Source organism: Cyprinodon tularosa, unplaced genomic scaffold, assembly GCF_016077235.1.
Source record: "Cyprinodon tularosa strain WSP-4 unplaced genomic scaffold, ASM1607723v1 ctg396, whole genome shotgun sequence".
Taxonomy (NCBI): Eukaryota; Metazoa; Chordata; class Actinopteri; order Cyprinodontiformes; family Cyprinodontidae; genus Cyprinodon; species Cyprinodon tularosa.
In genome coordinates this window covers 387091-413299 of record NW_024039114.1, presented here as the reverse complement: position 1 = coordinate 413299, position 26209 = coordinate 387091, and the positions used below count along the sequence as shown (strand labels likewise).

The window sequence follows — 26209 nt, the reverse complement described above, 5'->3', positions numbered from 1 at the left end:
TGGAAGAAAATCTAACAGTTCAACTTTTATATTTTGTGTTTTGTTTCATTATTGTTTAAAATAAAAAACAGGCTATGTAAAACAAGATAACAAAAAATACATTTTAAAATTCTATTCATAAATTAAACAACTGAAAATGTTTGAAGTTTTTAAGGGAAACTTTGCAGTTTTCTAAAAAAAGATTTTTAACAGAACTTATATCAAAAAATGTTTCCATCGTTTTTTTTATTTTTTTATTTATATGACTGTTTTTCCAAGTTAGGTTTTACAAATTACGTTGTTTTAAGTTTAGGGTCTTGTCACTTCTGGGGGCTGGCTCTATCCTTTTACTGCATTTCTATTGGTCTGCATATTTGCAACAATATTTTTATTTCTCAATGTGTTCATCAAGAGCTAGCATTTTTATTGGGCTGAAGAGAAATAATGTGTGAAACGCTGTCTGTAAAGAATGCAGTTCATAAAATGCAATCTGAAAAATATACATTAAAAAAAATATATATATATATATATATATATATATATATATATATATATATATATATATATATATATATATATATATTAGGTTTGTCACGATACTAAACTTTTCAACTCGATACCGATACTAAGTAAAATATTCGATACTCAATACCCTTTTCGATACCACAAGAAAAAAAACAAAGACTAAAATTCAACAGAAAAATTTCATTACAAAAAAATACAAGAAATAAATAAAAAAAAAACAATAAGAACAATATTTTGAGGTTGTATGCTGTGCACAATATTAAGCAAGCTTGATAAAAAAACTTACAAAATTAAAATTAAGTGTTCCTTCCTTGGCTATGTTTTGCAGACATAACAATGACACTGGCCAAGCTGGTTAAACAAAAATAATTCTCAGCAGCTGCACCTCTTACAGAAAAAGTCTGAAACTGAAAAATGCACAGAATTATTCAATCACGGTGTTCAGAAAGTGCATTTTCCACTATTCTGCACTTTAGATGGCTGTATCGATACTTTTGAAAATGAGAATTGTATCCGGATACAACATTTCCGTATCGATACTTTTGACAACCCTAATATATATATATATATATATATATATATATATATATATATATATATATATATATATATATATATATATATATAAAATAAAAATAAAAATAAAAAAGCACATTATGAAATAACAGGAAAGTTTTTTAAGTTGTTGGTATTAAATCACAAAATGTTTTTATTTGCTTGCAACAACAATGGACCAAAGTTCACTCCATAGCTCCTACCAATATTGAGGTATATAAATTGACGAAGGAAGTGATAGACTGATAGACGGACAGATGAAAGGAAGAGCAGGATGGATACAAAGGGACAGGGATTAAAGGACTGGAAACAAGTTTTTTTTCCCCCTTTCCTATTCTTATCCAGACCTGTAAAAGCCTGAAAATGTAACATTTTACCAGCGATCCTTTCTCTAGATGGTGGCAGGTTTTATATCCCCAGACTCCTGCGGGATCGACTGCAGGAGCCCATACAGCAAAGCTTCACCGGCTTCATCTGTCTGCTTACTGTGTGGCCTGTGTGTAAAACAAAGGGGCAAGCCCCGACTAACCCTGGCATTCTAGCCAATAAGCGCTGCAACAAAACACCTCCCAACACACACACACAAGATCTTCCCTCCTTCCAGCTACGCCTGCCTGTACCAGTCTGACCCCAGCGGCAAGGCAGGAAGACAAACTACTGAGGGAGAGCAAGGGCAGACCCAGAGGAAAGAGATCAGTGAAGTGAAGTGCTGAGCATCGTCTGTAGGCTTTCCTCTCTCCTCCGTCGCAGAGAACGGAGAGAGCACCAGTGACAAACGCCTGAATAGAAGCAGATGCAGTAGATGAAGGAGGGCTGCCTCCCTGTGGATTTGGTTAAGCAAATACGAGGCTCTTATCCCTGACTCTGGTGCTCAGACACACCTCGTCTGCCGAGGATTAAAGACGAAGAGCAGACGGGAGGAAGGAGCGTGGCAGACGCAGAGCTTTAACAACATAATGGCAGCGACCAGGTGAAAGGAGTGCTTCTCGCTCCACATGTCTCAGCTGGAGGAGACGTCTACAGGACAGAGGTGGAAGCAGGGGGGTCGCTGCTTCCAGCCTGCATCGACTCGCACGAATATTTTATACACCTTGGACCAGGGGAGGATTTAGGAAATTTAGGGCCCTAGGCAAAGACAGGCAGGGGGCCCTCTGAATAGAGGAGACAACACATAAAACAGACCCATTATACAGATATTTTAATAGAATAGACAAACATTATTTGCTCTACGTTTTGTCCCTCTCTTCTTGCTGTTTCTCAATTTTTTTTTTTACTCAGCTAACTTTTAATTATGTCTGGAAAAAATTTTTACGATTTTGTTTCTAATCACTAAGCTCCCTTAGCCGATTGCTCCCACCTGAAAGGCGACGGCAAAAGTAAACACTTAAGTCAGACTTAATATTGTAAGCGTTCTGATGGCATTCTAGTGGAAGGATTTTTGTTTGTTTTTTTATCAAAAACACTTTTACCAGAAAGTCTACACTCTCATCTTTTCAGGAGCTCTAATTTTTATGTCCTGTTATCAACCATGTATCACCAATGAAAAATGATAAATTCTCACTACGAATTGGAAATCTGTTTGGTGACTGACTTTTATTTCTGTCAGGCTGAAGTGATAGAAGTTGGAAAAAATTCTCTTGGCGTTAAAAAAACAAAACAGCTGAAAAAGGACATTGTTTACTTAGTAATTTAATTTACAATTTTGTAAACAACAGCTGCTGATTAAACTGGATGTTACAACATTGACATCATTATAGGAGTTGTTTTTAGCGAGAATTCGATCAGAAGCGCCAAGAAAATGGTCCCATCCGCCATGTCCGCCCCTCTGGCTTCAATGCACGCTCTCGACACATGGAAGCAGAATTTTATACATTTTATAACACCGGGGCAAAGAACGTCTGGAAGTTATTTGGATTTAGTTTTTACATATGCATAGATATATGTACAGATATATATACAGAAGAGCTTTATGTGTATATATTTGATCTCTTTTCATTCTTATTTTTTTATCTTTATTATATTGTATAGTTGGATGTGTGTATATATTATCTAAAACTGTAACTGGAGCATGTAACAAAAGTAATTTCCCTCTGGGATTATTAAAGTATTTCTGATTCTGAAGTCAGACAGAGCTTCACATCCCTTGGACATCAATCAGTTTAGCAACAGCTAGTGGCTACAGGTAGAGCAGGGAATATTAGCCCGAACCCGACGGGACCCGAGAGGTCCTGCCGGGTTCGGGCGGGTTCGGGCTGTACTTTTTATTATTTCATTCGGGCCGGGCCGGGCTCGGGCTTTAAACCGTTATATGCGCGGCAAATAAATGATCATGTGATAACGTTCGATCAATACGCGATGAATGCAAAATGGATGTTACAGAAGTGAAACGGAGATTAGCCCTTAATGCGCACAATTGAAAAATGTCGGGCTGCAAACGGGTCGGGCTCTACGAAGCTGTCAATCATAACGGGCCGGGCCGGGCAGGGCACGGGCCTGGTTCTTTCAGACTCGGGTCGGTTTTGGGCTGACTTTCAAGGCCCGTTTCATGCTCTAGCTACAGGCTGCTTTCCTGCACATGCTGCCACCACCTGGTGAATTCCAGTACTGCACATTTTACTCTGCTCTGCTCAGATCCGGTGTAGGTACCAGATTGACTCGGGGGCCTGCTCCTTTTGATGACGTCACAATACATAATTGTTTTAACGTTTGCACAATTGCGCAAAACATTTTGATTGGTCTGGACAGCTTACTAAAGTAATTATAGCGGGGTGTAGGTTTTATTAGAAAGCGGGATTGCGGTTTGTAAACGGACAATTTTACGAAGAAATTCTCCATGGTCCCCGCGCCTTCCGATGACGTCACCGAATTCGCCATGGGCCTTGCGCCTCCTGATGACGTCACATTATGGCAACGCCACTCAAACAAACTACATTGAGCCCGCGGTCTGCATTTGTAACAAGAATAAATTCAGGAGAATGAAGCTAAAGGGATACAAAAAATAAACTTGTAATATTACAAAAACAAAAATACTACGAATACAAAGTATATTCAGAGATTAAAGTCCCTCTGATACTGTTTAAGTGACTGAGAAACTGCAGATTTAAGATGGCGGACGCTCTGACGCATCTCAGCATAGGCAGATCCGTTAATTGGCTAAATAAAATAGATTTGTGACAAATAGAGACCGCGGGCGCAATGTAATTTGTTTGAGTGGAGTTGCCATATCGTTACGAGTGGCGTTGCCATATAGTGACGGGCGGAGTTGCCATATTATGACGTCATCAAAAGGCGCAGGCCCCCGAGTCAATCTGGCAGCCCGAGTCAATCTGGTACCTACACCGGGGCTCTTGGGGAAACATCCGGGGCTGTACCCAAGTAGCCGCTCCTATATATATATTCAGTTGTTTTTTTATACACTTTTACCTTACAGTCACTATGATGTACTGCTGTCACATCATAATTTCCCCACTGTCGGATCTTTTCTATTCTAAGATGAATGACACATGAGAACATGTTCCAGCTAATAGTGCTACTGGTGTTAGCTATGCTTTTAAGTCCTTTCCTTCCACCTGTTAGTTTTCTGTGAGGCATAAGAGCAGCTGGGAATTATTTAGTAGCTGTGTCAATATCTGCCTTCCTGGTAGTTCCGCTGTGCTGCCACTAGATGGAGCAAATCCTGTTTATGCCAGCTCATCGGCCCAGTGCTGAGATTCTATTTAGCCTAAAAAATTTTAAACAGTCAGGAGGGATTATTGGAGTGTAAAGCCTTTATTTCATCATAATCAACTGGATGTTGGTCTTTTTGCCGCTGGCTTATTATCAGCCCATGTACCTTTAAAGTTTATGGATGCAAAGTGACAAAATGTGGTGGGTTTAAATCCTTTTTGAAGGTAAAGCCAGACAGCGTTAAAATATCTTAAAGTTTGTATTATTCTATTCCCTCATAGCACTGTTTAGCTGCACATAATTATCTTCTCTAATAAACTTAAATGTTTGATAAAAGTCCTTTTCTTCTTATAAGGCACCGCACTCTATTTGTGAGCTGAACCTTGTGATATTTCCATCACTGCACTGGTGTATGACAGCCAGCCTCCACAGTACAGAACCTGTCAGCGTATGCATGTAATAATTACAGAGCTAATGTGGAGGGAAAGAAAATGGCTGCGCTGATGTTGAGCACTGTTCTGACACTTTGGCTGGCAAATTACACCAATCCTCCACACTCTTATTAACAAAGAGCAAAGCAGACAGAGCCTTGAGATAGCTGTACTTGTCAGAGCCTGCTGGTTTTTCTTTCTAACTGGGACACATGGCTCCTGAAAAGAGAACTAAAATCCACAAAGATGCATAAAAATATCTGCATCGTCTGCATAAGTGCAGCTATGACTAGAAACTCGACAGGGTTTGTTTTTAAAAACAGGACATTTCTCTCAGATTAAGAATGACTTTAATAGGTGGAAAAGGACATTGCTACAGCATCTTTTAAGTTCTACATAATTTGCAACGATACAGCCACCAATTACTCAGCTTTTTATTGGGATTTATTTTGTGATATGTTGATTTAACGCAGAGAATCGCAGGAACAATCCCACAAAGTTTTCAGTTTTAAGAAATTCTGCTTTTCCAGAGTCGATTTTTTTTTTTTACAAAATTTTGAATATTTGAGGAGAAAATGTCACCTTTAAACTATTTAAACAAGAGTCATTTCATTTCAAGAAACCAGGAACAAATCCTGAAACCGGATTTTGATTGCGAGTGTAATTTGACAAATTTTCTTGCACTAATGTTGCAAGTATGTAAAAGTCTGGTATCATTTCTTGGGGAAAAAAACCCCAACAGAAATTGTAGTTTTGCTTTATCTATTTAGTCTTAAGGTTAAAAATCTGAATAAGAATCATAATAAATTCCCAAAACATTGAAGTGAGCTGACAAATATTTAGTTTAACCTTCATTGCCAAAGTTAAATCATTCAGGAAGCAGGTTCATGTTAACATAAAATAGGTCTAAATAATCGATGTAAGAACCTTTGTATTGATTTTTGAATTAAGATTTTTGTCTGAGAAAATTCAAGACCAAAAGAAAATAGAAATCTTAACATGAATAAAAGAAGCATGTAAAATGTTTTCTTCATACAAATCTAAAACTGTTCTGTACATCTTTTAATGTGCTTCCTGTATCCTTAGAGAGACTGAAGATAAATGTTTTTTTTTTTTTGTAAGGGTGATACTGAGATTGATTATTTGGACACCAGTCGATGTGCTGCAGACTTTTTGGGACCCACTTTAGCTGATATTGCTTTTTCTCCATACATAAATGTCATATAAAGACCCAGGTGAAAGCAAATGCTACACAAGTTTCAATTTAAATAAAAAAACAAGCGCTTATTATTAACTTAAACAATACATTAAAGCATAATGCATAGCAAACTGAGGGAGCGGCTGAAAGCATGGCTGCTAAATGCAGTGATGAATCGGTAAAAGAATGAACAATTTGGTCGATGCTGATACAGGAAAACAAGCTAAGGCAGTCTCTAAATATCGGCCAGTCGACATATCTGTCTAATCCTAAAGGTTAAGAAGGATGATCGTACTGTGGGGATGTCATTCGTTAGCAAAGAAATGAATGACATAGAAATTTACTCTCTAGAATATTGATTCCAAATAGCCCTAAAAACACACAAAATTATATTCACTTTATATTTATTTATACATATAAAAGGAAATGTTTTTTTTTCAATATTTCCTATTTTTTTCCATTAAATCTAAAATCAATTTAATATTTAAACCAACTAATAGAGTGAATAATATTTTGAAACAAACAATGTATCGAGTCAAATTAATCAATAACATTATATTTCTGCTAACATCTAAATCTATATGTTCCTTTAGTAGAAGTAACAAGTATTTCTGTTTCTAATGCATATTATCAATATGAATTTATAATGAAAGCTTTCTGAATGGAAAGCGAAAACGTCTTCAAACTTCAAAGTCCAGTGATTTGTTTTGAACTTTTTCTGAAAAATGTTCATTATTTAACTGCATTTCAATATTTTATGGCAGCGGTCTTGAACGTTTTCCAGGCCAAGGACCCCCAAACTGATGGCGAGATGGAGCGGGGCCCCCCTAATTACATATATGAAATTGTGTTCTATCAAACTGGTCCTATAGTCACTCTATTACATATGGAGTAATGTAACTAAAGTAATTTCTCCCTGGGATTATTAAAGTATTTCTGATTCTGATTCCTGGTTGATGGGACAGGTGTTGTGAATGAAACGGTGTCCAGCTTGAAAGAGCTCCTGTGTGTCGCTGAATGTGTGCATTAAAGGAATAGTACACCCAAAACATGATTAGCCTTCATTTTCTACTCACCCCCCATGCTGAACAACACTCTGGAGTACTTTTTTAATATCTCAAATGCATCTGGAGATCTGGGAGGCTTCTTGCTGTCTGCTGACATTCAAATAATGGAGGTCTATGGTGCCCGAGGCAGGAAGGTCCATAAAAGTCCACAAAAACGTGTCAATATTCCTCCATACTGCTCGTCCAATGTATTCCAAGTGTCCTGAGTTGGTAGCATCCAGAATTTACTCGAAACGAAGTCATTTAGAATGTTTTTAGAGCATAAACAGTAGTGTATAGGATTTCCTGAAAGCACGCGCCGGCACGTTCATGACGCTACGGAAGCCGGCAGACTAAACCAGATGAAAGTGCGCATTCGCCTCTGCTCTGCCGATAATGCAAGCGTAGAAGAAGAAATGTGCTGTTTACCCGTGCAAAGAAAGAAACAACAAAAGAAAAATGTCTGAGGACTTCAGTGTTGAAGAAGAGCATGAGTTCTTTGCCGAGCTGAATGCGCACTTTCATCTGGTTTGGTCTGCCGGCTTCCGTAGCGTCGTGAACGCGCATGTGCGCGCTTTCAGGAAATCCTATACACTACTGTTTATGCTCTAAAAACATTCTAAATGACTTCGTTTCGAGTAAATTCTGGATGCTACTCACTCAGGACACTTGGAATACATTGGACGAGCAGTATGGAGGAATAATGAAACGTTTTTTGTGGACTTTTATGGAAATTTCTGCCTCGGGCGCCATAGACCTCCATTATTTGAATGTCAGCAGACAGCAAGAAGCCTCCCAGATCTCCAGATGCATTTGAGATATCAAAAAAGTACTCCAGAGTGTTGTTCAGCATGGATGTGAGTAGAAAATGAAGGCTAATCATGTTTTGGGTGTACTATTCCTTTAATGACTGAAAGACATCTTCTGCCTCCATTTATCTGCTTACTACAGTGTGTTGAATCCATGTTAATGTGGATTTAAAGACATTTCAAGTAGTGAAAGAAATTGCAGAGTGGAATATATATATATATATATATAAAAAAAAAGTCTAATTAACCAAAACTTTTGCGACCCCCATGCAGTACGTCCATAGACCCCCCTAGGGTTCACAGACCCCGGTTGGAGACCTCCGTTTTATGGTATATTTTTATCCAAACTGTTCTATTCATATTTCTAATATGCATTAGAAATATAATTGTTAAATCTACTAAAGGAACATATAGATTTATGCATCTCATGATATATTTTAGCCCTACACATACCTCAGGGATCATCACAATGATTTAATGCTACATTAGATTAAACAAGTTTTAGGTGACAATAATCACACGGCTCAGATTTATACAGTTAAGCAATACTCCAATAGATCACTTTTATTTTATTATGTGAGAAAAAAACATGTAAAGAGTAATCTGAAAGGAAATCTGAACTCCTTAATCCCTGATAACTGTTTTCTATCCTATTTAGCTGTTAAATATGTGATTAAGGTTGTTAATCTGAGCGCATTCTACAGGCTTTAAGGGCCCAGTGGGTGAAGCCGGATAAAAGCAGGTGAGAGAAGCAGGAACAAACAGCTTCTGCAGGCAGCCAGTCACCTGAAGGGAAGCAGAGAGCCCAACACAAACAGAGAGGAAAAACACTGGTCAGCAGCCAAGACAGCAGGGGAAACTGGGCACACGCTGGCACAAAGAGCAAAGACGCCTTTTGTTCAGTAGGTGTCATGATGCCTATGAGGTAAATGACACTACTTTAACTCCAGTGCTGGTGGTGGGTGGTTTTTACCAAATAAGGAAGCCGAACCGGCTGCAGCCATAAAGGAGCATACACAGCAAGATGCTAAACAGTGGAGTCACAATTTAAAGAAATAATCTTATTTTAAAGAAACCTAATGAAGCTCAGTTGCTGATCTGCAGCTCATTTTTATAGTTTGTGTTTGCATATGGGGAATAAACAGAAATGTGGGGGGGGCTGGTCTTCAGAGCGGTGACAGAGTGTGCACAGGGAGACAAAATGTGCCTGTGTATTCTGCTCACATCAACAAAAACACACGGCGTCCTCTGCTCACGTGCAAAGAAAACCTGACACTACACATTCACACGCTTGCATCTGCACGGCGAGCGGGGAGAGAGGGCTGCCATCTGTGGCTCGGCAGGCAGAAGTACAGCCCGCTTCGCACCGACAAACACCCCAACAAATCACAACAGGCTGAAATCAGTTTCCCTTCCAGACGCGGCTGTGCAGATTTTAAGAAGATTATCACACACACCAGGAAAACCAATTCGAATATCCAAAATGTTGCATAACTGCTGACAGGATTAAACTTCTCCAGGACTTTATTTTGTCAGATGGCCCTAATGGTCAGGCTGTGAGACCACGAGGTGGGATTGAAAATAGGCGGTTCAAATGTCAACAGCACCTGACGCAGCTCCTCGCCGCCGCCCTCCTCTGCCTCGCTCTCCGACACAAACAGGCAGAGCGGGAAACCTTGAGCCGAGGCAAAGTGCGGCTCAGGCCTGCTGGACGTGACGGCCCGTCTGGCCTCACTGTCCTCTGCAGAAAATACACAAACAACCACGTGGCTGCAGCCGTCGCCGTGTCAACAAAAAGCTCACACACCGCAGCATGTGAGACACCCACAGACTGAGCGCGTGTAAGCAGGCCGGGCGTGGATTTTAGGAAAGGACGACACTGATTGATGGGTAGTTTAACAGCTTATCAATTATTTACAAATCAACCCGGGCTGCACAATATTTCACCAACAGGTTAATACTGCAAGGACAGTTTGGAAAGCAATACCGGCTGGTTATTGCACTGCAAAGGTTTCATACGGCTAATAAATTCAGCCTCCCATTGAGAGCCTGTAGTGTTGAACAAACGATGTGGGAAACAGAGGAATAGGAAGGTGTAGATTGAAGTCAAAGTGCATCAACATCTCAAGGCTTTGATTTCTTTTTCAGTAAATCACTAAAAACAACCAGCAGCCAGCTCTCATTTCTACCTCTAGATTTTAAATGAACAAGTAATCTGCCGTTCTGATTAACCTCAATCTAATGTGGAAGTGACCTAATAGTTGCATGGAGGTTTTAAAAAGTTACCCCTTCTTTTCCTCCAAAACTCATCTCTATGTTTGAACGTCTGCTGTAATGACTACCTGACACCACAAGGAGCAGCAGAACTTCAACACACAGCATCTTATACAGTTTACTCAGGAATGAGTAACTCTAATTTAATGCTTTTTGATGCTCATTTAATGCTCTTAGAAATAATCTCAATGCCATCATTTACCTGTGACTGTCGTGTGTATGTATGTATAGGGCTGCAACAACGAATCGATAAAATCGATAAAAATCGACTTTTAAAAGCGTTGGCAACGAATTTCATCATCGATTAGTTGTGTCGCGCGATTAATGCGTCATCCGCTGCCGTCGTCATTGCCGTGGGGCGCCTCCCCCATCCCAACCCCGCTCCCGCAGGAGTCCCTCTCAGCGCTGCAGTCAGAGGATGTTTACCCTCAGCGTCCAGACTGCAAATGAAGCGCGCATGCACCAGGATTGACGGCGCAAATTGATCACAATAATTAAAATAGCCTGCGCTTTGTAAAGTGAAGAAAGTCGTAACATACAACTTTTGTAAAAACAAATTAACATGGCGCGGAAGCACCACTGTTATGATGCAGCACCTGAAAAGAAAACACGTTGGAGCCTTCAATGGCAGAGAAGAGAGCTGATCAGCAGGATGAGCGACCATGTTTGTTTCATTTTAAAGAGGGGAAACGTAACGTTAGTTTCTCAGGTAGCTCATCTGATGCTTTCCTTACCTTGTTAGTAGGTAACAGACAGTGATAAGGTTGGCTACTTATTTTACTTTTAATTTCATTTGAATTAGCTTAAGCAGCGTTTATATTTTCTTTATAAATAAATTAACTTGCAAATTATGAGGGCAAGGCTTTTAAAGTTTAAATCTTCTGGGAAAGATAAAGTAAAGAAGATCCTGCAATTTATGGAAGTAAAGCAGAATAAAATCCAGCAAGATCAGTAATATGTCAATTAATCTGTCTTTGGAGGATGTGTTTTTTAGCACCACTAGTTCTCTCATTTTTATTCCAAATACAATTTATAATTTGAATCACAGGGCTATTTTTATCTCTATGGTTCAGTATTTTCTCAAGTAGCAACTTTACCTGCTATACTTTCCTGTCTTAAAAGGCAGAACTCTTCTAGTCTAAAAAACCTCCTTTGTTGAAATGGGGGGGACCTATTGTTTGAACCCCTTAGGGGCTTTTAACAAAAAAAAAGTATATTTTTGCGCTTTATGAAACAAAGTAGCCTATATTTTGTGGATGTACAGCTACATTTCTCATGTATGTTTGCATAGTTTTAACACAAACATTTATTTTTCATATTGCACCAGTACAGTTAATGAGCAACCTGTACTTGTGTGCTTGTTTGTTCTGTCTAAAATGTTTATTTTGGAATAAAGAGGTTAGTATAAAAAAAAAATTTTCATGTCCGATTCATCGATTAATCGAAAAAATAAACGGCCGATTCATCGATCTTTAAAATAATCGTTAGTTGCAGCCCTAATATATATATATATATATATATATATATATATATATATATATATATATATATATATATATATATATATATATATATATATATATTAGGGATGGGGACGGTTTATGAAAACCGTCCGAATCGTTCGGTTCGACTGTCTCTGTTCGGTTCGCGTGTGTTTCGTTCGGTTCATGCGCTGCTCCTTTTTCTCATAGAGGAAGCAATTACACTCCAGAGCAGAAGGTGGCGGTACTGCGACCAAAGCCAACCGCCAGTAGTAAACAAGAAGAAGAAGAAGCGAAGCAGCTTAGCCGAGTGTGGCAGGGAAAAAAATCAGTTGTTGTGGAGAATTGTGTCGGACTGGCGAGTGGGAAAGAACAGGAGTTGGAAGACGCGCCAGCAGCACTTTATAGGTCTGCTGTATGGGACCACTTTGCATTTAGAGTGACCTACGATGACGGCGGAAAGAAAGTTGTGGATAAAAGTGCCACAGTGTGCAAGCATTGTGCAACACGTTTTGTTTATGCTAACAGCAACATGTCATGCTAACCCCGAAATCCCTCATACTCCGTCAGCAACCCCCGCTGCGCTCCAGACCAGCTGCTCAAAGCAAAGCCTACAGCCCCCACTGTGGCTTCGTCCGCTCCACTCTGAGTTCCTTGGAGATGGTAGAGAGCATGTAACCTGACAACAGCCAGATGCATGTCTCGCTCCCATGCATCTGGCTGTTGTCAGGTTAGAGAGCATGCAACAGATTATTAAATTCAAAGCAGCAAAACATACGGAAATGATCCAGGGTTTCCGCGGATCATTTAAAATAATTACAATCCATTATTTTTGGGGGCATTTTTCATTAATTTCATAATTTTTTATGGAATTTCGGTGTAACAATCAACATGTATCGAATCGAACCGAACCGTGGATTTTGTGAACCGTTCCACCCCTAATATATATATATATATCTATATATATATCTCTATCTATCTATCTATCTATATCTATATATATATACACTATATTGCCAAAAGTATTTGCTCACCTGCCTTGACTCACATATGAGCTTAAGTGACATCCCGTTCCTAATCCATAGGGTTCAATATGACGTCGGTCCACCCTTTGCAGCTAGAACAGCTTCAACTCTTCTGGGAAGGCTGTCCACAAGGTTTAGGAGTGTGTTTATGGGAATTTTTGACCATTCTTCCAGAAGCGCATTTGTGAGGTCGCACACTGATGTTGGACGAGAAGGCCTGGCTCTCAGTCTCCGCTCTAATTCATCCCAAAGGTGTTCTATCGGGTTGAGGTCAGGACTCTGTGCAGGCCAGTCAAGTTCATCCACACCAGACTCTGTCATCCATGTCTTTATGGACCTTGCTTTGTGCACTGGTGCACAGTCATGTTGGAAGAGGAAGGGGCCAGCTCCAAACTGTTCCCACAAAGTTGGGAGCATGGAATTGTCCAAAATGTCTTGGTATGCTGAAGCATTCAGAGTTCCTTTCACTGGAACTAAGGGGCCAAGCCCAGCTCCTGAAAAACAACCTCACACCATAATCCCCCCTCCACCAAACTTTACACTTGGCACAATGCAGTCAGACAAGTACCGTTCTCCTGGCAACCGCCAAACCCAGACCCGTCCATCAGATTGCCAGATGGAGAAGCGCGATTCGTCACTCCAGAGAACGCGTCTCCACTGCTCTAGAGTCCAGTGGCGGCGTGCTTTACACCACCGCATCCGACGCTTTGCATTGCACTTGGTGATGTATGGCTTGGATGCAGCTGCTCGACCATGGAAACCCATTCCATGAAGCTCTCTGCGCACTGTTCTTGAGCTAATCTGAAGGCCACATGAAGTTTGGAGGTCTGTAGTGATTGACTCTGCAGAAAGTTGGCGACCTCTTCGCACTATGCGCTTCAGCATCCGCTGACCCCGCTCCGTCAGTTTACGTGGCCTACCACTTCGTGGCTGAGTTGCTGTCGTTCCCAAACACTTCCATTTTCTTATAATACAGCTGACAGTTGACTGTGGAATATTTAGGAGCGAGGAAATTTCACGACTGGATTTGTTGCACAGGTGGCATCCTATCACAGTTCCACGCTGGAATTCACTGAGCTCCTGAGAGCGACCCATTCTTTCACAAATGTTTGTAAAAACAGTCTGCATGCCTAGGTGCTTGAATTTATACACCTGTGGCCATGGAAGTGATTGGAACACCTGATTCCAATAATTTGGATGGGTGAGCAAATACTTTTGGCAATATAGTGTATATATATATATATATATATATATATATATATATATATTAGGGCTCGATATTAACCATTGCCCGATCGCCCGGCGCAAGTAGTTTTTATTGTCGGGAGAGTACAAATTTCATTTTTTTCAGTTTTTTTTTTTTGCGATCATTGCACTCGCCCGGTCAGTCAGGGATTAGGAAAATAATAATAATAACTGTATGCGATCAGTGTAAATATTTCTATCATATGGCAGTCTGCTGTACAGTAGTCATACATTAAAAAATGTTCATTAAATTTTATTCTCTTAGACATTGGAGTGGTGCATTTTAATGTTATAGAGCTAAACATGTTAAATTGGTGAGTAGTAGTAGTGTTTTTTTTTAAAGATTTTTAACATTACAATTTATCTTTTACCAAGCACACAACAGTTTAAAGCAAAGTTTAGTTTGAAAAGAATGTGCAGGAAGGATTGAAAAGCATGTTAACACGGTAATGTAGGCTTGAGTTCATTATCTGACGCATGCATATACACACCAGGAACCTGTAAAATTACTGAATTACAAAAAAAACATTTAAAAAACAAACATGTTTCATTGATTTATATACAAGAATGAATATTAGGCACTATATTTATCAAACATTATACTGGGCAGTAGGGATGGGAATCGAAAACCGGTTCCTGTTCAGAACCGGTTCCGTATTTTCCGATTCCATGGCATCGTTTGGCAGCTCGCTGAACGATTCTTTTTTCGATTCCCGCAGCACCAGAGCCTAGAGCGCCGGCTCTGGGGAGCACGGCTTATGTCACGTTTTTTACGTACGTTACGTAAGTTACGCAAGTTACGCAAGTTGGAAGAACTATTCGAGGAGGAAGACAACGAGCTGCGGTCACTTTGTGAATCAAAGCCCCGTCTTTCCTTAGCCCAGAGGGTACATCAGGAAATCCAGCTCTATAAAAGCTTGCCCTCCATCCCCTGCAGGGATAGCGGCACACTGTGGTGGTGGAACAAGCAAGATACGCTGCCCTTGCTATCTGGACTGGCTGAAAACTACCTCTGTGTGCAGGCTTCCTCCACCCCATCTGAGAGGGTGTTCTCCACGGCTGGAGACACCTTAAGCCCTGAAAGATTCCGTATCCTTCCAGAAAAAGCAGATATGCTCATCTTTCTGCAAAAGAACTGTTAATTTTCCCTACTACTGTTTTATAATTAGTATTTTTTGTTATTTAAAATAGGTTATTATCCCATAATTTGTTATTAGACATTGTTGGTTATTAAGTTTGTTCTTGTATTCATTTTTAATTTAAACACAGATGTTACTCCAGTTTCACATTTCCTTTGGACATCTTGATCTTGTTGAGTTTGTAAGATTGTGCAATAGTTAAGTAAACAAAGTTGATGCTGATAATCAAACTGTTTGTTCTCCTTTTTTCCCCAAATTGGAATCGAAAAAAGAATCGATAAAGAATCGAATCGTTTCATAGAATCGAAAAGGGAATCGGAATCGTGAAAATCTTTTCAATTCCCAACCCTACTGGGCAGGTAAAAATAGTTTCTGGGCAAATTAAACGTGAAAGCCACTTGCCCTTTGGGGGCAAAATAAAAATAAAATCTTCAACATGTTTCATAGAAGCTGTAGCAGTTTTTTTTTTTTTTTTTTTTTTTTTTTTAAAGCTACATGATGTTTTAAGTTGAGGCCTTTTGCTTCCTAAATTAATGCGATTTATGACCAGGAAGGTTTTCTTTGATTTACAGCCAATCAGGCATCAATGTGAGATCTTCTGATTCTCACCTCTGGATTGTTTCTGCCTCTCAGATTTCCAGGTAAATTTCTCTAATCTTGTTTTTAGTGGCTGTTTCCAACGTGCTGCAACCTTTACAGCGAGTTCTTTAATTAGTGGGGAATCGTGATCATTACTCCTCTGCGCTGAGTCTAAATTATAATCAGAACTTCACTTGTTTCATGTGAAAACTTCGCGCTCTGCCTCAGGGTCTCCTCTCTGCAGGGATTTCCTTGAGGGTGCTTATCGAGGCACACGCTCTTTGTTGTGCTCGCCTCAGAACTCAGGTTCTCAGGGATTTCAGAATGTCATCTTCCCCGCAGCGAGATACTGCTTGCTCTTCAGAAAAAAAGAGGGCCAGAGCCCAATGTGCGTATTGAGTACAACAGCAGACTGTGAATGGCTGCAATTAAAACCCAACCTGTCAGCAGCAGGAGCAGACGGACTCTCCTCATTCTGCTGTTAGAACGCAAAAAGCAGCATTTTCAACATGTGGAGAAAAACCTGAGCTAGATTCGACTGCTGGGCTTTTCCAATCCTCAATAACTTGTCAGGACATTATGTTCGTTAACCTGATTTGTGGGAACTTCTCCTGTGCATCTGTCATGTTCAGAGAGAGGATAAAGGGGAACGAAAAACCGCCACTAGATCGTTTAATCATCCTTTTTTTTTTCCTGTTGCTGCCTTTCCTCCCACTTCTCTCAGCTCCGCTCTTCATCTCTTAACTGGCAAATGGCTGGGGCTGCTCTCTGATCCGCTCTTGTCTCTTCCTCCCCTTCCCCTCGCGCGCAGCGTTTGCTCATTCTGATCATCCATCGAGTCGCTTCCCCTACCTTCATCCCCTTCGACACAAAAGCCAGTTTTATTTTTTTTATTTTAGCTTAGTGGGACAATAGAGGGATCCAGTGACAACAGGAAGCAGTGTATCAGACAAAGGGAAGGTTTGCCTTCAGATGGCACGCTTTGACAGCAGCGGTGCTGCCCTGTGGTTAGGCAGAGAGGACGACCAGAGGAGTGGGCTTAATCAGCTCAATACCTTAATCACTTCTTATTGCTCCATTATTGTTACAAGCAAAGAACAACTCTGCTAAATGGAAACTTAAAAAAAACTTTGTAAATTGAAGTTTAGAAAAAAATTAAGCAATTTCATTTTTATATTTCTGTTTTTAAGATAAAGTTTTACAAATTGCATTCTTTTCAGTTGCGTCTTACGGATCTTGGATTTGACTTCTGGAGGAGAAAAGACGCATTTCTCTTGGTCTGCATGGAGGTTGGCAACAACTTTATTGGTCAAGAGTTTTTTGTATTGGGCTTCAAACACAATTTGAAAAGAAATAATAAAAAATAATAATAATAAAAAAAAGAAATATAAAACTCTTCAAAAAATTCTAAAAAAAAAATAAATATGTCTTTATATACTAAACTAAATTTGGAAGAAGAAAAAAGGAAACATTTAAAAATCTAATATGAAAAAATTTTGAATAAAAAAATCTGACAAAGCAGCAAAGTTACTCAATAGCTTTAAAAATATAGTGAAATGTTTTCCATAGTCTATTTCCAATAAAAAATACATGTAATACTTGGAATAATGAAATATAATTCACCCCATAAAGACACACCTGACTGTGAAAAAATGCAAAAATAATCCCCGCCCCCCAAAAAAAAGCTGTAATTAATTACTTTATATAATATTTCAGACTCTCAGTGAACCAACAGTGAAATATTCCAAAGTAAAACTCTCCTGCCAGCAAACATTATCAGTTTCCCACCGTGTTAATAAATCATAACCCCCACACACCCAAAAAAAAACTAAAAAGTTATTCCATCCCGAATATTTATAACTTATAATCCATCCCCAACCAAGAGTCTGAGAACCTTCCTACCTCACCAGGCAGGAAAGAGAAGAAAACAAACAACATCCTGCTGAATTGAACCCCTGGTGAAAGTCCAACAATATCTACACTTTTCCACCAATCAGAGCCGTGTATGTTGGAGAAACTGTTTTATTTAAATCAAATTTAAAATCTAACAGTTTTTTTCCTGTTGCCGGACATCTTGTGTTGCAAAGTTTCCTACAAGGTGACCAAGTGATTAAAGCTATACAGTAATTAGGTCATTATATTGCTGTTTTATAACTACCAGTTTTAGTCCGTCAGGCAGACACCCTGTCTACTTTTAATGGTAGGTTTAAGACTTTCCTTTTTTATAAAGCTTATAGTTAGAGTGGCTCAGGTTATCCTGAGCTATCTCTATAGTTATGCTGCTATAGGCTTAGACTGCTGGAGGACATAGAGAGAGTCTTCACCATTCCGCTTCATTCTGTCTGTATTCTCTCAGTCTATAATATTTCTTAGTTCAATCTCTAACGTTCTGCTCTCTCTGCTTTTTCTCATAGTAGCTTCATCTGGTCTGTTTCTGTTTGGCTGTGACTCCATCCTGGAGAGAAATATCAGCTGTGCTGCTGCCATCAACACCTTTGGTTACAGATGTTGGAGGTTGGAATGTTTTTCAGTGTAGTCCTGTTTCTTTCACTGTGATTAACTGGATGTGCTCTCTTTCATCATAGATATCCATAATAAAGGCTAGATGTCTTACGGCGGAGTCTCAAACGGCATCACTGGCGGCCATCTTGCCTCAGGCAGGCTTTCTGTTGTGCTCTGTGGTACCTAATGTAAGGTGAGTGATCAGCACGAACACAAATACTCTTACCTCACCGAATTCTTGACGGATTTACAAACAGTTTGGTTTCTTACAAACATTATGAACGTGGCTATTATTCTTGATGCTTGAACATGTCGAAATTGCAGATTTTCTTGTCGAAAAATGACTTAATCGCGCAGCATAGTTGTGCATCACGGCTACTTGCGCAAGTTATCAAGGCTGAGATTATTAGTCAATTATATAGGTTTTACTGACACCAATAACGATTGTATGACAATTAATCTTTGGTGTAAATTACAATCTTTGTGGATGTGGTTGTAGTTATTAGTTGGCTAATAACAATAATCTGAGTGTTGTTGTATTTTCATTATTAGCCTAACGTTAGCTGGCTAATAACAACAAGCTGCGAAGTGAGACCTAACGTTAGTAAGTTAGCAGCTAACGTTACAGTTTAGCTAGCTGCTAACGTTAACCAGCAACTTTACATCAGTGGAAGAGGCAGAATTTAACATGATTTCCAATCGATTTGGTCTGTCAACACATCTTACATTATGTTACAGGACTTGCTGGGTTTATTAAAAGGAAGATGCCAGACTTTTGCTATGACATAATAGTATTACAAGACTGTTGTTGACTCAAAGCTTTTATAAGTTTGTATTAGTTTCCTTTGGACAACTTAAAGATGGTGTTGTGCCAAACATTTTCAACTTTCCAGCTCATCTTCAAAGGGCATGTGTATCATTGAAATTTAATCACATATTGATATACCAATCTTATACACTGAATTGTTGTTGGTCACTTTTGTTTTTGTTTCTGCAGGTTATATAATGTGTAAGCAGGAGGAGAAGATCTTCCATCCCCGTTTGCTGACATTCCTGCGCTAGTAAATGACCACAGCTACCTTCCTGTCCGCTTTGATGGCCTTGTGGACAACGGTCTCTTGTACATTACACAGAAGCTCAATAAAACCTTCCTTTTCAAAGGGCATTAGCCAAGCTATGTTTTTTGGGTCATTTTTTAAATCTCTGTCTTCCATGTGTATACCATCACAGTAGTGTAGGTGGGGATTTCAACATGCTACATCTATATATACTTGTGAAGGGGACTATTGTACCAATTTTAATAGCAAATAAATGTCACTTTTATAATGGTTTAAAAATAGGAACTTTTGTGCAATTACCCCTGATATACAATCCGAATAGTCTACATGAAACTTCAAAGTGTTACCTTTAATTTGAAACCTGGATTATGCTGCTACACCAAGAGGTTGCCACACAATAAGCCTTTTTTGTCAGTATTTCATATTTTATTATAACAATAATATTCATATTATAAAAGTATGTATGTAAATATAAATAAATTAGGACTGTGAAATAATTAATCACACCCAAATAAAAGTGTTTATTTATATATATATATATATAAATAAAAGGGAGTTTTTTCTCTCCATTGTCGCTACAAGCATGCTTAGTGTGAGGGATTGCCTTCGAGTCAATGAGTCAATGCAATCAACTGGTTTTCCTTAGATAGAAAACTTTGAATCAATTTAACTGGATGATCTGGTTGAACTGTAAAGTGCCTTGAGATGACGTGTTGTGAATTTGGCGCTATAGAAATAAACTGAATTGAAATAAACTGAATGGAAGTGCTCAGGAACCACTAGTTTCCTGATCATTTCACATTTTCTCGACTTGCAGTGAAAGTAAAGGTATTTGTTGGGTTAATTAATTGTACATAAGTTATTCTACTTTAATCATATTACTTTAATCATATTATACTTACACATTTTGTTATCTCTATCTTACTCATATTACAAAGAGTGTTAAAACATTTAGTTTTGTTTGCTGTGTCATTAATGTTTTTTAAGTCTGTGCAGGAGGGATGTTGACTGCGACTGCTGTTAACAGATGTCGTTAAGGGTGTGGAGGAGCATGAAGAACTGTGCAACTAGATAAGGAGAGGGGTTATCCTTATCCTATGATGTTGTATGATGTTGTACGAAAATTCTGGTTTCAACTGGGTTCTGTTCCCTCCCCCTTTAGCGGTTGAAACCACATTGTAATCAGGGCGTTTTTTCAATAAAGGGCTTGGAGAGCAGATACTGCTTCAGAGTGGGTTTGAAGTTGTAACTGAATGCAGTTTCTGATCCCCTCTCCTTGCAAGTAAAATATACTCAATTCTCTGTGTCATTCTTTGTGCAGGTTGCTGAATAAGGTGTTTGGTGTTTAAACCTAACATTAATTGGTCCTTCGAGCCGGATTGCAAGATACCCGACGACCCCCAGCAGGTGAGTGAGATCCAGATAAGCCTGCGGCCGCAGCAAAGAGACCCTTTACGGGACTGGTCTCTCCCTTACAAGCTGGGGTCCGACGGTTGAAGCATTTCGAGGACGCAGAGAATTGTGAGTAGTTTTTCTTTTAATAAGGAGTGAGTGAATTATTGGAAGAAAAATATATAAAATATAAAAAATTTATAAAAATATAATAATATAAAAAAAAGAAAAAAAGATCGAAGTGAAGGGCGTGGGGTCACGAGATTCCCCTTTTGAAGTCCTCTCAGCGTGGGGTCACGAGATTCCCCTTTGCAAACAGTTTAAACCTCGTGAAGGACGGCGGTGTCCTCTATCTTAAATAGTTAAATTCCGCATGGGGTAACGAGGTCCCCCTTTTGTACTAAAACCCTGACAATTCTAGACTCTATCAGGTAAAACAGAAATTTTAAAACAGTTAAAGTCCGCGGGAGGGCAGGCTCCCCTAGTTTGTAAGGGCAGGCTCCCCGAGTTGTAAACTAGTTAAATTCTGCATAGGATGGCGGCGTCCTCTGTGTTTAAAATAAAGTAAAAGTTAACTGCGCAGTGTGAGTGTGTGTGTGTGTGTGTGTGAAAGGAAATATAGATATCACTAGATATCTGTATTTCATACCAAAAAGACAAGGGTTAAATGGTGAGCTTTTGTGGATGTTTGTAGACAAGAAAACTCCACCTGTAAGGGTTGAAGTGAGTTTTACCACAAAAAGTCGTTGATCACCATCTTGTCTGAAGCCCCAGTGTTTAGAACACGACAGGTGTTGAAAACCCACTGGGCCCAAATTTAGTTCAAAATGGGAAAGGGGCAAAGTAAAGAAAAACAGAAGTTATTGGAGGAACTCCAGTGTAAAGACTAGAAAGCAGTTGAAAATGATGACCCATGGGCGGTAGAGCCGTTGTGTTACTGGATAAAAAACTACGGTTTTAATGGTAAATTGAGCACCACAAACATAAAGGAATTGCAGCAAAAAATAAAAACAAAAAGCAAAAATAAAGACACTTTGATGGCAAAAGAAGGTTACATGCAAACCATGGTCTGGATGAAATTAGCAGGACAGAGAGAAGAGGGAGAGCGTGGAGTTAAGAGAGGGAGAGAGGAGAGACAAAGAAAAACAGTAGAAGGAATTCCCTCTCCAAAGCAAGATGTGGAAGAATGTATAATTCAAAAATGGGTAAATCGTCACCACATAGAGATGAGTGGTGGAACACTTCAAAATTATATAAATCACGCCCTGCATGCAGAGAAAGTCATAAAAAGTAAAAAGAATAAAAGTAAAGAATCCACTGTGTTTTATCAGGAGGAGGAGGACACTGTGTTTTATCAGCAGTCCAGAGGTAGAGGGCGAGGCAGAGGCCGTGGAAGGGGAAGAGGCTTTGGATCACGCTCAACTGATGATTCCAGAGCGTGTTGGTCATGTGGAAAAGAAGACCACATAGCTAGACACTGTCGACGTAAACCACAAAAAATAGGAAGCTCAGCATGACTAGATGAGCAGCCATGTCTTAAACCTAGAAGATTTGTTTTTTTTTTTTAAATGAAAAATATAGACCAGAAATAGTTCTGATGGTCCAGGGCACACCTGTTAAATTTGTGTGTGATACAGGAGCCTGCAGAACCACAATAAAAGAACCCATACGCCACGCACCTCTAAGTTCAACTTATGTTTTCTACACAGATGTATGGAATGTACTGCTTATCATGGGTAAATCATTTGTCATTGGTTAAGACCAGTGAAGCACAGTGGAGAGACACAGGCCTGCGTTTAGAAGCTGCAGAAAACGCATCTGATTTCTATGTATGTCCGCACCACACTGAAAAAAATTTGAATCTAGATGAGTCATTTTTTCTTGAAGTGGGTGCATTTGTTCTTGAATTGAGGAGATGTGGGAGACATTTTGCCGATGGAACAGATCAATTTACACTTAAAATAAGAAAACACAATTGCATTGTCTTATTTCAAGTGCATATTGTCTAATTGTCTTGTTTTGAGAGTGGGGTTGCTCATTCCATTGGCGATCTGTCTCATTTACCTGCTCAGGTTAGGGGTGAATGCGCTTAATTTAAGAAATTTTAACTTATTTCTTGATCGTTTTTGCAGTGCACACAAACCAGGCTGGTTTTATAGCCCTAACACAGAACTATGGAAACAGCTTTATGAAATTCTGTTTAATGTAAAGCCCCAGGTTCAAGATTTAGCATGTGTTATAATAACTCAGCATTCTTTGCTATCACAATTTGATTAAAATGATTTCAATATTCATATTCTTATTCTTTAGTTTGATATTTATATATATATATATATATATATATATATCTGTAACTTGAGCATGTAGCAAAAGCAATTTCCCTCTGGAATTATTCTGATTCTGATTAAAACCAGCAGCTATTTTGATCCATGAAATCATCATATCTCAAACAGGGGGGAGTTATGATGAATATAGTATAGTAACACACAGGTGTTTAACTACTATTGCTTTTAAAATTTTTGCATGTCTGCATGTCTCACATTTTGTATACAATTCACAAGGAAATCAGATAACTAAGTGAGGACAGGTGCCAAGAGGTACAGCTCCAGTTGAAATAATTAGCATGGACTACATTTGAGCTGACCCCAAGTGGACATTACAAGTACTGCTTAGTCCTAGTGAACAATTTTTCTAAATGGGTAGAACTGTTTCCTACAAAACATCCAGATGCACTAACAGTCGCAAAAGCATTATGCAAAGACATAATTCCCCGTTATGGGATTCCAGAGAAAATTTATAGTGATAATGGCACACATTTTGTAAATCAGATAATAACCAAAATAGGACAAGCCTTTCACATAGATTTGAAAAACCACTGTGCTTATAATCCACAAAGCGCAGGCCTTGTGGAAAGAACGAACGGATTCGTTAAAAACCGACTTAGGAAATGTATGGAAGAAACGGGAAGATCATGGACTCAATGTTTGGACTTAGTTAAACTACACATAAATATTACAAGTACGACCGGGTTGACCCCTTATGAAACAATATTTGGCAGACCATATAGACTTCCCTATTTTAATAATAGCTGGGAAACAGATGATGAAAGTACTCTAGCAGACTACATGAGAAAGATGCTGGAGCAACAAAAGCAACAGCTGAACCAAACTGACAGTGTCCCACCCTCTGTGTCTCCACAGGAAAACCAATTAGTTGAACCAGGTGATTGGGTCCTCATAAAGAGCATAAAGAGGAAACATTGGTATTCACCTAAGTGGGAAGGACCCTATCAGGTTTTGTTGACCACTCCAACTGCATTAAAAATAGCTGAAAGAAGCACATGGATCCACTTGTCACACTGCAAGAAAGTGATAGATAGATCAGATGAGTAATGTGTAAAATCACTTTCTTAATTATTCTGTGGAACCTTACCGTACTGCTTAGCACTCTAGTAATTCTACTGTGGTACCTGTTATAGAATACGCATTTGGTCTCCTTCACCGACCTTCAGAGGAAGTCCATCGTACAAAGGGGGTTGTATTTTTTAGCATACAACCATCTCAAACTGGTGAAGGTTCAACAACTCTGTCGAGAGGTCATAGGAAGTAAACCACTGTGTAAAAGATTACCCATAGGAAACTTTTTGAAGTTTGAACCTAGATGATGTTGCAACTTTTCATATTAGTTTTGTTTTTAGCTCTCACTCAGGGCAAGGATTCTTGTTGCCCCCATGAGCCAGCTATTTGTAAAAGGGACGTCTATCTCTGCTATAACTCTACTAGAGTAATCAGTGTAGTGACTATTCCTTTTCAAACATTCTCGCAAAGATTTAAAATTGACCCGGGAGATTGGCGAGGTTATGATTTCTACCTATATCCCCGTGTAGTTCAAAGAACTCAAAAGAGTTGGGGAGTTTTCAGAACCACTGGACAGTGGAAAAAAGGATCATATGGATGGACATCTTTAGCTAAGAAATGGATGAGTAGAATATCAGGGTTCACTGTTAACCATGCCTCCAAAGTTTTCACTATGACAATAAACTCCACAGCAGAACCCCTTGAGAAGGAAGGCTGTTCTTCCTCATTTATATGTGCACGGTCTAGTGAAACCGATCCATGTTGGACATTGTATCTGTGCTCTGCAAATGTTACACAAGAAGAAAATGAGATACAAGGGATTCTTACTTCTGCCCAAGGTGAACAGATAAAAATTCAAAATATTAATGACCCGCTTAAAACGGATGAATTGTTTCAAGTCACCACTGGAATCTCTGGGCAAACAAATAACTGGCTTTTAATGGCAGAACAAGCAGCTAAAACAGTGTCCACTGATTGTCTTGTGTGTATGGGAGCCAGACCGCTGTTACGTGTGGTTCCTGCCACCATAACTCCTCAATGTCTTCTAAATATAATGAATTATACAGTTCCAACTGATAATTGCACCTATTGGGATAAGATCTATCCCCTGACCACAGATGAGAAGAAAAAAACAATCTTTTTGAAGAAAGTGGCTGTGGCAAATTTCACCTGTGTAAACAGGACCGGAGTGGGCCCAAAATTGGGTACACTAAATTAAAAACAATGTGCAAGCATTTTACTGGTATCCACCTTTTTTAAACCTCAATCCCGCAGTGACATCTGGTGGTGGTGTGGAGATGACAGATTGTTTGACAGACTTCCATGCAACACCACTGGATTGTGTGCTGCAGTCACCTTGATTTTACCTGTTTCTATTACTTCACTCACAATGGATGAATTGTTAACGACTGTAAACAGTATTTTACCTCACACATGGCATACTAGAAGAAGGAGGGCATCTGAAAATGCGTGGAGTCCAGATGACCCTACTTATATTGACAGTATTGGAGTACCCAGAGGTGTTCCAGATGAGTATAAACTAGTGAATCAAGTTTCTGCAGGATTTGAATCTTTCTTATGCTGGTGGTGTACTATAAATAAAAATGTAGACAGGATCAACTACATCCATTATAACGTCCAGAGGCTGGGAAATAGAACAGAACAAGGCTTCTCCGCCGTCCATGAACAATTGTCAGCTACCTCTCTGATGGCTTTCCAGAACCGTATTGCTGTTGACATGTTGTTAGCTGAAAAAGGTGGTGTGTGCTCTATTTTTGGAGATCAGTGTTGCACCTTTATTCCCAACAACACCGCTGCAGATGGCAGCCTCACAAAGGCCCTTGAAGGCCTTCGCTCTCTTAACAGCAAAATGAAAGACCATTCTGGAGTTGACACAAAAATGTGGGATGGATCTGGAGACATTTTTGGTAAATACAAACAACTGGTAC

The 26209-nt window shown here is 39.3% G+C and overlaps 1 protein-coding gene across 1 annotated transcript in view; it reads right to left on the bottom strand.

Moving 5' to 3' along the window:
- The window catches only part of med13a (mediator complex subunit 13a), a 145704-nt gene that overhangs the window by 57416 nt on the left and 62079 nt on the right, over positions 1 to 26209 (bottom strand). The window lies entirely within an intron of this gene.